Raw genomic sequence first — 12146 nt, 5'->3', positions numbered from 1 at the left:
CCCTAACTGGGCAGAAGTTAAACTCCACCAGCACGCTCCACCACTGCACGGGTTAGGGACTCCGACAGCCACACAGCATCAGACGGGAACAGGCCCACGCTCTCTTCCGGGGGCGGGGAGCACGTGGGGGCCGCGCACACAGACAGCCCATGTCGGGAAGCTGAGAGGGCAAGGGAGCATCCTCATGCCATTTCGGGGATTCTCCAGGCCCAACCACAGCCCTACGGATGGAAACAATTCTGCTGTCCACGTTCAGCTAGAGAAACAAAGGTGCGAAGAGGATAGGTTACCTGCCCAAGGTCACAAAAACACAGTAGAGGAGTCAGAATTTGATCCCAGGTAGTTTTTCTCCAGAGCCTAAAATCTTAACCAAATGCCAATCTGTTTCTGCATAAATAAAATATTGCAGAGATGCACACACACACACACACACACACACACACACTCACACCCTTCCATGACATTTACAAATGGAAAAATGTATCCATGGCAGCTTGCATAATTCCACAAGGTACAGCGGGTTCCTTCAGCTCTCCTCCCTGGCTCTAGAATATGCAAAGGCATCTGAATTTCCTGCGGGTCAGTGGAGTGATGTAGTCAGGCACGTTAGATTTCTGGGGGAAAAATGGATTTAATCTTTGCAACAGATAACCTAGGAAAAAAATAAATTCATGATACCGATTAGTGAATCTGCAGGTGCTTTGAAACGTGCACCTCTAGAGTTTTGATTTGTGGATAGAATTCAGCCTGGAAGAACAATATGCGGAGGTGTATCACAGGATTCTGTCTTGATCCAGCTGTTGATCATTCACTCAGAGCCACAGAGAACCCTGGGCTTGTGTCTTGAAAACCCAGAGAAGGAAGGGGAAGCTTGCAGATGTCGGTCAGCACAATAGATATCTCAGATAACCTAAAAGGACCAGAAAAAATATGCACCAAAAATTGGCAGAATTAATTTTCATCAAGTTATGGAACAGAGAAAACACGAAATGTGTCAGTGCATATTTGACCAGGAAGAACTGTGTTGATAGCACTTTGCATATTTCCATACGAAATAAAAAGGAAACGATACACATAAATCCGTTTCAAGTCAATTGAAAACTGAAGTGAGAAAGACAAAATCGTAACACTTTTAGGTGAAAACATAAAACAACAGCTTCATGGCTGTGAAGCTCTAAAGGATCCAGAATGAAAACCACGGGGGAAAAAAGTTGATAAATTATATTACATTAAAATTGAGACTGTCTGTTAATTAAAATGTATCAGAGAAAGTGTAAAGAACGCGCAGAACCTGGGAGAAGGCGTGTGCAGGCCCATAACTGACAAAGGATCCATGTGCAGAACGCGCCGAGTGGTAAATCTGCAAGAAGGAGGCAAAGTGCCGCAGTAGACAGATGAGCAATGGTCGTGGACAACACTTAGCACGGAGGAAAACACAGCTGCAGGACGAACACGGAAGAAGCTGCTTAACCTCATCACAGGACATCAAGGAAAGGAACGCAGAGACCCCAGTGAGACGGTGTTTCTCCATCCACAGGGAAGAACAACGCTGGTGAGCATGTGGCCAGACAGAACATCTTACCACTGCAGGCACAGGCATGGGAGGCATCCGTGTGTGGAGCGTAACGTGGCGTTATCTAGTACACTGGGTTTTTTTTTCCAGTTTTATTGAGATACAATTGACGTGTTTATAAGTCTAATGCGTATGACATAATGATTCGATATTTGTATATATTGTGAAAGGATCACCACAATAAATCTAGTTAACGTCCACCAATATGCATAGTTACAATTCTTTTCCTTGTGATGAGAACTTTTAAGAACTACTCTCTTAGCAACTTTCAAATATATAATACGGTATTGTTAACTGTAGTCACCATGCTGGACATCACATCCCCAGAATGTTTTTATCTTCTAAGTTTGTACCTTTTGACCACCTTCACCGGAGTCCCCCAGCCCTGACTCCCCATGCTGGCAACCACAAATCTGACCTCGGTTGCTATGGGTTTGGCTTTATTCTGATTCTACTTGTAAGTGAGGTCATATAGTATTTGTCTTTCTTTAACTTAATTCACTTAGCATAATGCTCTCCAGGTACATCCTCAAAGAGTAGAATGCCGTTTTTGATGGCTGAATAATATTCCATTGCAGATACACCACATCTTCTTTGTCCATTCGTCTACTGACGGACACTTGGGTTGTTCTCATGTCTTAGCTACTGTGAATAATGCTGCAATGAACACAGGGGTGCACACACCTGTTCAGGACAGTGATTTCATTTCCTTCAGATTTATACCCAGAAGTAGAATCGCTGGATCAGACGTGGTTCTATTTTTAATTTTTTGAGGAACCTCCATACTATTTTCCAGAGTGGCTGCGCCAGTCTACCTTCCCACCAACAGTGCACTTGGGCTCCCTTTCCTCCACATCCTTAACAACACCTGTTATTTCTTGTCTTTTTGATGATGATCATTCTAACAGGTGTGAGGTGATATCTCACCATGGTTTTAATTTGCATTTTCCTAATAATTACTGATGTTGAGCATCTTTTCATATCCCTGTTGGCTATCTGAATATCTTTTTAGGAAAAGTATCAATTCAGGTTCTTTGCCCATTTTGAAATTGGAGCGTTTGTTTTTTTGCTATTGAGTTGTATGAGCTTCTTATTTATTTTGGATATTAACCCTTATCAGATGTGTGGTTTACAAATATACACTGCTTATTAATTTTAAAGATACACCTATCCTATGACACAGCATTCCAAGTCCTAGAGGATTTTTAGAAGCAGTTTATTAAAGCAAAAAAAAAATAGTGACCAACTGTCAAATGGACAAATAAATTGTGGTATATTCATAGATTCGTGTAGTGGAATATTATACAACTGTGAATTGTGACAACAGTCACAATAATAACATGAATGAATCTTAGTGAGTTGCAGAAGAATATACATATGATTCCATTTATTTAACATATAAAAATGAACAACTTGAATAATATATTGTTATTGATACAAAACTTGAAAGAAAATCAGAGGGATAAAGACCCACAAAATTCAGGATAATAGTTATTTCGGGGGGGGCAGGAAGTGGGTGGGACTGGAGGGCAGCTGGGGAGTTTCTGAAATAACAGGAATAGTATATTTTATAAATCAGGTGACAGGCACGAAGATATTTGTTGTGCTGTGTTATACTGTTTGCATCTTAAACAGGTGCTCTGTGTATCTATGCCGTATTTAATAATCTTGAAGAATCAAATGTTCTCAATGATTTTTTTAAGTATTGGCAGCTTGGCAGACCATAAAACTCTTCTGCAACTATTTCTAAAGATTTTCATTTTTACAAATAATTTCTCCAAAATTAAGGATTTTGTTCTACCTTTTTGTTTCATATGTTCAATTTATTTTCAGCCAGTTATTCTTGTTCTAGCCTGTTTATGCTAGAAAAAAAAAAGTAAAACAACCTGAATATAAAAAAATTATTTTATTATTTCTTTCATTAAGCTCATGCCTTTTTCTTTTTGTTTTTGTTACAAAAGCAATTAAAATCATGACTGAAAATCAGAAAATGTAGCCAAACAAATGTAGAAAAAAGCCAACACTCATAACCCACCATCCAGAGAGACGAGCACTCTGACCCTTCTGTGACGAGCCTTTCGGACCATTTTCCTCACTGGCTACGAGTCAGTGTAGTTATGGGAAGAGTGGTGTTGTTACACACGTGTTACAATCTAACGTAATTCAATCTAATTCGAAGTGCACACAACTCTGCATTGCCCTCTCTCTTGTCCCTCCACATCCTAAGGGACTGCGTCCTCTCCCCAGGGTGGGACACGGTAGAGCTGGGATGGAGAGTAGTTTGCGCTGTGTGGACGCCTGCGCTGACTCACTCGGTGGGGATGCAGCTGAGCCGCGGGCTCCGTGTGCGCCCAGGGCAGAGACAGGCAGGCAAGGGGCTCATGCCCGGCGGTGCCACCCCAGCCTGCAGCCCTCTGTTCACACGAGAGCTCCCTCTGCTGTCTCTATCTTCCCAGCTAAGTGCTCTAGAAGACTCTATCCCCTCACCTTGTTCTTCTTCCTCCTTCGTGGCCTGTATTGAAAGGAACCTCGTTCGTCTGAGAGCCAAAGTGTCTGTAACTTGAGCTCTCTAAGTACCACACTTGCCTGGAGGTGAAAGACCCACTCTTGAAACGTCATAATGGATGCCTGGAAATCTGCAGTGGTTAGAAGCATTTAAAATTTTAATAACTTAACTGGCAACATTGTACTTTGTATACTAGCAAGAATTCCCCAAGGAGGAGGCAAAAACATTGAAAAGAAAACATCACAGCCTGGATTTGTCCTTTATAATGATGATTAGAGAAGCTCCTGTTCGAGTGGAGGCTATCCCGGTGATGGAGGGGCCAAGCAGAGAAGGAACTGCAGACAGTATGGGTTTCACGTATTAAATCTCAATAAAATTTGAGCCATCACATCACACCCGTGCATTTTTATAAACTCTCCCCCGGTACCATAAACAAGGTTGTAACTCATCTTGGTGGAGCAGGTCTTGGCTGTAAGAAGGCTCTACTACGGAAAGAGAGGGTGGTGGTTCCTGGGACACCCTGTCTTTTGAACCCGGTGTGCCGCTCCCTGCTGTCCACCCACCGAGTTCCCGCACGCTGGGGACACCCCCTTCGGCTGGTTACCCAAGACGTCTCACTTGAGACTCAAGCAGGCGAGCTGGGGCAGGGCCAGGAGCGGGGACCAGGCAGCGTCGACACATCTTCACATCCTTCCAGGTACCAGCTCTCGGCTCCGGGCGTACGGCTTAGCCTCTCTGAGTCTTATCTGGAAAAGAAAGATAGAACGTCCACCCTGCAGAAGTGTTGTGAAGGGGAATAGGTTGATGTGCCAACATCACCTGGCACCCAGGGCTAGCTCATAGCTCAGTGGTTGTTCGCTGGGCCATGTATGTACAGCCGGGGAAGAATCACCTAGGACTTAACAAATAGATGACCATTTAGTTTCACTGCAAGTGCTTTATGGATTTTGAAGCTACTAATCCATAGTTTCTTTTCCCAGCTTTAAGAGACGTTTTTAAATTATTGCTTTGCAGGGAAGTGTCTCCACACTTTGCACGATGCCCACGGCCTTCCGGCTCTTCCTTGAGGGGCGGGCGCAAGCAGAACAGCCAGCCGTACCCAGGGAGACAGGTGCCCGGCTCCTCACGCCGTCAGAGCCGGAGCCGGCCACGACGAGCTTGGAGCTCCGGGGTGTTGGCAGCCAGGTGCCACGGGATGCTTACGTGGGCTGCAGGTGACTTTCATCTCCTGGAAGGGGCTCTGAGGGGCTGCACTGGCCTTCAGTGACATGAACAAAGGTATCCCTTCATCCTCTAATCTCTTGCGTGCTTGCGATCTGGGTTAATTCCTAGATATTTTGTTGCTTTGATATTAAGGCGACTCTAAGACGCAGAAAATCTGAAATTGCAAGGAAGCCCTCAGGCCTCTCTTTCACGCTCGAGGAAGATGAATCCTTGAACTGCCGGTAGAGAAAAGCCAGAATTCCCCCCAAATCTTAGGTAAAACACTAAGTCCTGTGACTGCGTAATCTCTGAGATCTGGCATCGCTTAATGGCCAATGTGCCAGGATTTTAGATTCTTCGATACCTAAAGCCCTTCCACCTACATCACATTACGTAATTGTAATAACCACATGAAATAAGTAATATTTCCCCAAATTTCATCAGTAAGAAACCAGAGGCTCTAATTCCGAGGTGAATTCTTTCCCCCCAGACTGCGTGTCACCCCACGCCTTGTTCATCCAGCCCCTCACCTGCCAGGCTGAGCACAAAACCATCATCTCGGGGAAGCTCACCCCGCATGCGCACACACCATCATCTCGGGGAAGCTCACCCCGCATGCGCACACACCATCGTCCTGGGGGAGCTCACCGCGCATGCGCACACACCATCGTCCTGGGGGAGCTCACCGCGCATGCGCACACACCATGTCACAGCCCACAGCAAACCTGCTACGGGAAGGGTAAGTATAGCGAGAGCGAGCTAGTGATTGTCAAGGCAACACGCGGAGAGCAGAACCTCGATGCGTGGGTTCAAACCCCGTTCCCGCATTGCACTGAGTCAGCCGAGTGACCTCGAGCAAGTCACTTATCCCATGTTTTAATTTTCTGATCTGTAAAATGGAGAGATGGTGGAACTTGAGGGTCATGTAAATCAATGCACATAAATCACTTAGATTAATGCTTGTTAATTAATTGTGGGGCTCAAACCCAGTTTGCTCACATCACTAAGTCGGCAAATCCATTTTCCATCTCAGGCCACATTTCCATCTCAGGTCATTTTCCACCACAGCCGCCCAGACACGAAAGACCAACAGAAGATTGCCCACTCCGTCTGAAGTAGTATTCCATGCCCAGGAGGGATAGCCTTCGTTCTTCTTATTTTGTAGACCTTCAGACAATTCATGAACGTGCATTTTAAAGAATGTCTCATACAGTTCAGAGCAGAGGCAGAAGAAGCATTTTCTATCAGGAATTCACCTACCTTGAGCCTCACAGCTGTTGCTGGCTCATGTCTGAAGACCTTTTGCACACACGGTGGAAACTTCAATCTCTTGAGCTCCTCAGCACAGACACCCACGTCCTGTAAAACCGAAGTTCCTCTCCATCTCAGCACAGAAGGATCAACCTGTAAGAGACACACCACCTACAGTTTTCCCAGGCACCTGTGCTGGGAACTATGCTAGGAGGGGGGCCACGGTCCCTCGCCTCCCAGAGCCTGTGTGCTCTCCAGCATGGATGCCCCCACCACATGTGGCTGTGTAAATTTAAAATTGAGTAAAATCAAACAAAAGTAAATCTACTTCCTTGGTTTTACACCAGCCATACTTCAAGTGCTGGACAGATCTCTCATCTTCTGCCCTGTTGGCTGTAGAGGGGACAAGGACTCCCTCCCTGAACGCCAGGTCGGAAACACGAAAGGGAATTCTAGGCGGAGCTTCCTCTCTTCAGTTTCTTACCAACCCTCTCCTTCTCCCAAATTCACCCACACCGACTCAAAGGGGATGTGCAGGGCTTTTGGTCATAATCAAAGGAGCGATTTTGGAGCCTCACTAAGCAAAGGCTCTGACATGCAATCTAATCTGGCTATTATTTCTATCCCGGATGGGTGAGAGATAGTCCTAACTTATCCTGAATTCTCTTGTATGTTAAGCAGAGCTAGTAAGGAAAACCGGCATAGTTTTTTATTAGTTTTATGATGTCGTTCACCTTTCTCCAAGCATGATGTGGGATCTGTGTAATTCAGGACATTTGATGTTAATGCTAAAGATGAAGATGGGAATTATGGGCTGAACGTCCGAAGATCTGAAAAGCTCAGAAGAAGATCATAAGAACCACGCAGGGATGGGGCAGTTGGGGCCGAGCCAAAATGGCAGTGGGGCCTCTCCCAGAAACTAGAGCAGTCTGGCGTCTCGGGCATGGACACGGGCATCAGAGCCCCCTGCACAGTGGTCACTGGCCACAGGGGGCTCTAGGGCACTCAGAATGTACCACAGAGGGACTGAATGTTACACTGTATTTAATTTTAATTTAAAAACTCATACTTGATTCAGTTACTGGAAAACTTTAGGTATGATTGAAATAACTTGAATATGGAAATCTATTTTTTCAATTATACATTTAATGAAATCTAAATATAGTTTAAGTATTTCTGATGAAAATTTAGACTCCAAGTTGAGACGTGCTCTAAGAGTAAAATGCATACCACACTTAGAAGACTTTGTGCCAAACTGTGAACTATCATATTAATAATTTTTATATGGTTACGTGTTGAAGTATTAAGTTTTTGATATATTGGGCTAAATCAAACACATTATTAAAATTGACTTCATCTGTTTCTTTTCACATTTATTTATTATTGAAGTATAGCTGATGCACAATGTTACGTTAGTCTCAGGGGTACAACAGAGTGAGTGCATATCTCTGTACTTTATGTAGTGCTCACCGTAGCTGTAGCTGCCGTCTGTCACCAGACGAGGCCATCACAGTACCACTGACTGTGTTCCATGCACTGTGCCCTTCAGCCCCGGGACTTAGCCATTCCATAACTACAGGCCTGTACCTCCCACTCCCCTTCACCCATTTTGTCCCTCTTCCCACTCCCCTCTCCTCTGGCAACCACCAGTTTGCCCTCTGTATTAATGGGTTTGTTTCTACTTTTGTTTTTGTTTTTTAGGTTCTACATATAAGTGAAATCATATGGTATTTGTCTTTCTCTGTCTGACTTATTTCACTTAGCATAATACCCTCTGGGTATGCACGGATGTTTCTTTTCACTTTTTAATGTAACTGCTAGAAGATTTAAAACCACATGTGGCTTATATTTCTATTGGACAGCACTTTTCTGGAGCACTTTCTTGAGCCATATGGGTTCAAACCCCCTTTCTACCAATTTCTAGCTGTGAGATGGGCTCAAATGTGCTTTTAGGACCTTTTGTGGAAATAGGTGAATCATAATGCCTGCTACAAAGAGTTGATGTGAGATGTAAGTGAATTAGCACCCGTACTTAGAATAGTTCATGACATACAGTGTGCTTAGTACAGGGTAACTATTACTACTAATGTGTATAGTTGTCAGGATTGTAAGTGGACACTGGGAGGGGACTGTGAAATATCCTAAGAAAGAGTCTTTTTCTGTTTCTTATGAAAGCCTTGCATAAAGTGTCCATTTGGACCTGGGTGGCAAATGTCCCTGGCCTTGCTCCCTTAGTGTCCATCGAGCTGCACAATAGGACTGGGACAACATCCTCTCACGTGCTGTGGGTCAGGACATTCTCTGTCTCCTGTATACTCTCCCAAAGACCCCAGAAGCCACAACTAATGGAAGCATGTCCTGATATAATTTAGAAAGGGACATCAGACATAGTGTGGCACTAAACCAGGCATGGGAAGTCACTTTGCCACTTAAACACTCTGCCACACAACCAGCCATATATCTTGCAGGAAATCGTCATTCTCTCTGGGTTATGTTTCCTCATAAACTAAATAGGGATAATAGAAAGTGCTATTATAAGGATTAAATAAGATAGTGGGATTGAGAGAGCTCCATAAACCACATAGCATGATGCCAACATTGATACTTTTTTACTTTTAGAACCATTTCTGCTGGTTTAGCCTGTCTTTTAGATAAAATAGAGAGATGCTTCTGTGGGATTATTTCTAGGGATTCTAAAGACCTGCCTCTCTTCCAAGCTTCCCTTATACTGGTCTGTGACAAAATGGTCAAGTCCTATGCTGTAAAAAGGTCCAATTTATTGGGAAATAAAAATGAAAAAGATGCCCAGTTTAGGGATAAACTAGTAAGTCATCGTCAGCTAGTAACAACTTGGATCTTTACAGCTAGCCAGTCACCTGGCAAGTCTTTGGGGTAAATAGAAAATAACATAAGTTTTCATTCATTCTTTCACTCCTTCATTCAACAAATGTGGACTGATGCTTACCGTGTGAGGCCTTCTAGGCTCTTCTGCTACAGCAGGGAACAGAAACAACAAGGCCTATGGTCAACCTATGTCTCACTGAGAAGGTAAAATTTAAGCAAAGACTTGAAGGAATTGATTATGCAGATAACCCATGGAAGAGTGTTCCAGAAATAGAAACAGCTCACATGAAGGCTCTGGGGGCAGGAGCACACCCATGAGCTCAAGGGACAGTGGGGAGCTGAGGGTGGCCACAGGAGAGCGAGAACGGGTGATAACAGGTCAGAGAAGTACATCGGGGGAGGGGTAGAGGAAGAAGGGACATAGTGCAGCGTCCAAACTGGACCCACTTACGAGTAAAGATGGGACATTAATAATACCACTGGGACAACAGCCATAAACGGGGATGATGGGTAGCCCTACTGAAAAGCCACAGTCCGGCCTCTGGCTTTTACCTTAAAGCAAATGGGAAATCACACGCAGAGCAATTTCTCCCTGTGCTCAGAAACCATCCCGGTGGTCAGAGGGTCCTCGGGAATGGTATGTGCAGACCGAGTGCTGGGGTCCTGGTGGTGTGGGCCGGGCAGACTCTGCCCGACATGCTTGGCGCGATGGCTCGCAGAGCAGGAGGGCGAACCCACAGGACCGCCGACGTCCAAGAAGAGAGTGCTCCTCAATCCTCTGAAGAGGAGCGGGAGGTTGGCTGCGGGTGGACACAGGGAGTCTTGGCTTACAGCTCCCTCAGCGAGTTCTGCCGCTACTGCCCATTCATCCACCCAAAGAGCTACCTTAACGCAAGGAATATTAATTTTTTCATTATTAATTTATTTTGCTGTGTACTCGGCAATGGTGATGCAATTCAGAAAAGGCAAACTTATCTTTTAACGTGAGAAACAAAAAAAATGTGTCAAGGGGTGATAAGATCAATGACAAAAACAAATGACGTAAAGTAAAATGACTGGACTTATAAATTAAACTCAGGTCATTGGAGCCGCCGCTCCTCTCGGGGCTCTGCCCACCTACCCCAAACAGACCTCCAAATACATGGACATCTGCTGGAGATTCCCCCATGGGGAAGAAGGAAGGAAACTGTATCGCAGAAGCTGTGAAGAAGAGAGAATTTCCAGATCCCACGGTGTTTGTCATCCCGGGACGGCAGTGACCTTGCTAAGTCATGGGACACGGCTGTGCAGTGACCGGCCCACAGGACAGAGGCTTCGGCGGTCACAGGACAACGCACTTCTCCCTTCAGTCTCTCCCTGATGTCTGAGCAGGTGGCTGAGACCAAGACCGTGGCCCTTCCTCCGCAGGAAGGATGCCTTCAGGGCCAGCCTATGACACCTTCTCCAATGAAGGCTTTGGGAACAAGAGTCTGAGCTGCCAAAAATGTTCAGTCACCATTTATTCACAAAAGACCCCAGCACTACAATCCAGACCCTTCCACTGTGCCCTTGGTACCAGGGTCTATGGGCCTCAAAGCATCATTAAAAAAAACAACAACGACTATGCAGAGTTCCTGACACAACCATTTCCCACTTTCCGGTAAATTATTTATGAAGAGAAAGACAAATGTAAAACTTTGCGAGAAACAAACACAAACACACAACTCTTACGCCACCAGTCAGCCCAGAGTGTGGGAGCCTGACTGAAACACCTCGATGAGAGCAGTCAGAAGCCCTAGTGTCCCCCACCCAAACCTGTCACCTACAAGCAAAACGTCTGGAAGACACTTTGTCCCTCCCCCAATTCCTGCCCCTTCAGATTCCAGAAGTGGGGTCTACACCACAGAGAAAACTGAAATCAAATCCTTCACGGCGCGTGGGTCGATATTTTAGTGGCCGGGATGTCATCTGTTCACATCCTCCTCCTTTCTACGTACGCTCAGGAATGGCCGTGTCCGGAAAGCAACGGGAGAATGCGGGGTGAGGGTGAGGGCGCCGGGTCCCGGCAGCGTCCCATCCCACACGTGGGGGTTACACACCCTCACCCTAACGCACGCAGATGGGGAGAGCCCGTCAGCACTCCAGCCACAGCCCTTGCTGGGCATTTTCCTGGGATCCAGCGTCCAGCATCTGTGACACACAGGACATTGAAACCAGTACAATGTCATATGTCAATCACAGCTCAGCTTTAAAAATTAAAAAATAAAGTCAGTAGGACAAGACTGAGTTAGAAGCAGCCGCCCTAGCGAACACTAGGTCACAACGACAATCCCAGCCAGATGATGGAGGACTGACACATCCATCTGCTTTTTGACCTCAGATCAGACGTAGGATTATTCTAACAGCAGAGTGGAGAGGGAGTGAGGACAAGGGCAGGCCACAGCTCCTCCTGGGTTATAGAGCTCTTCTTTTTTTTTTTTTTTAAAGATTTTATTTATTTATTTGATAGAGAGAGCGAGAGAGCACAAGCAGGGGGAACAGTAGAGGCAGAGGGAGAAGCAGGCTTCCCGCCGAGCAGGGAGCCCGATGCGGGGCTCGACCCCAGGACCCCGGGATCATGACCTGAGCCGAAGGCAGACGCTTAACGACTGAGCCACCCAGGCGCCCCCCTTTTTTTAACAAAATTAAAACAACCCAGCACGAGGCCTAGTAAAATGCAGTTCTTCCTTGACTTACAGTGGTGTTACATCCGGAAAAACCCACTGTAAATTGAAAGCATCATAAGTTGAA

General features: G+C 45.5%; 1 long non-coding RNA gene across 2 annotated transcripts in view; it reads right to left on the bottom strand.

Moving 5' to 3' along the window:
* Positions 1–2819: 2819 nt before the first annotated feature.
* The window catches only part of LOC118521318 (uncharacterized), a 78568-nt gene continuing 69241 nt past the window's right edge, over positions 2820–12146 (bottom strand). Inside the window, exons 4-6 of one of the 2 annotated variants that reach the window (XR_013450001.1) lie at positions 6543–6686; positions 6282–6449; positions 2820–6171 (exon numbers count right to left, since the gene is read on the bottom strand). This is a non-coding gene — a long non-coding RNA (uncharacterized LOC118521318). The remainder of the gene's footprint in view (positions 6172–6281; positions 6450–6542; positions 6687–12146) is intronic. The other variant, XR_004910104.2, reaches the window with a different exon arrangement.

Source organism: Halichoerus grypus, chromosome 7, assembly GCF_964656455.1.
Source record: "Halichoerus grypus chromosome 7, mHalGry1.hap1.1, whole genome shotgun sequence".
NCBI classification, from domain to species: domain Eukaryota; kingdom Metazoa; phylum Chordata; class Mammalia; order Carnivora; family Phocidae; genus Halichoerus; species Halichoerus grypus.
This window is presented reverse-complemented; position numbering and strand designations above follow the sequence as displayed.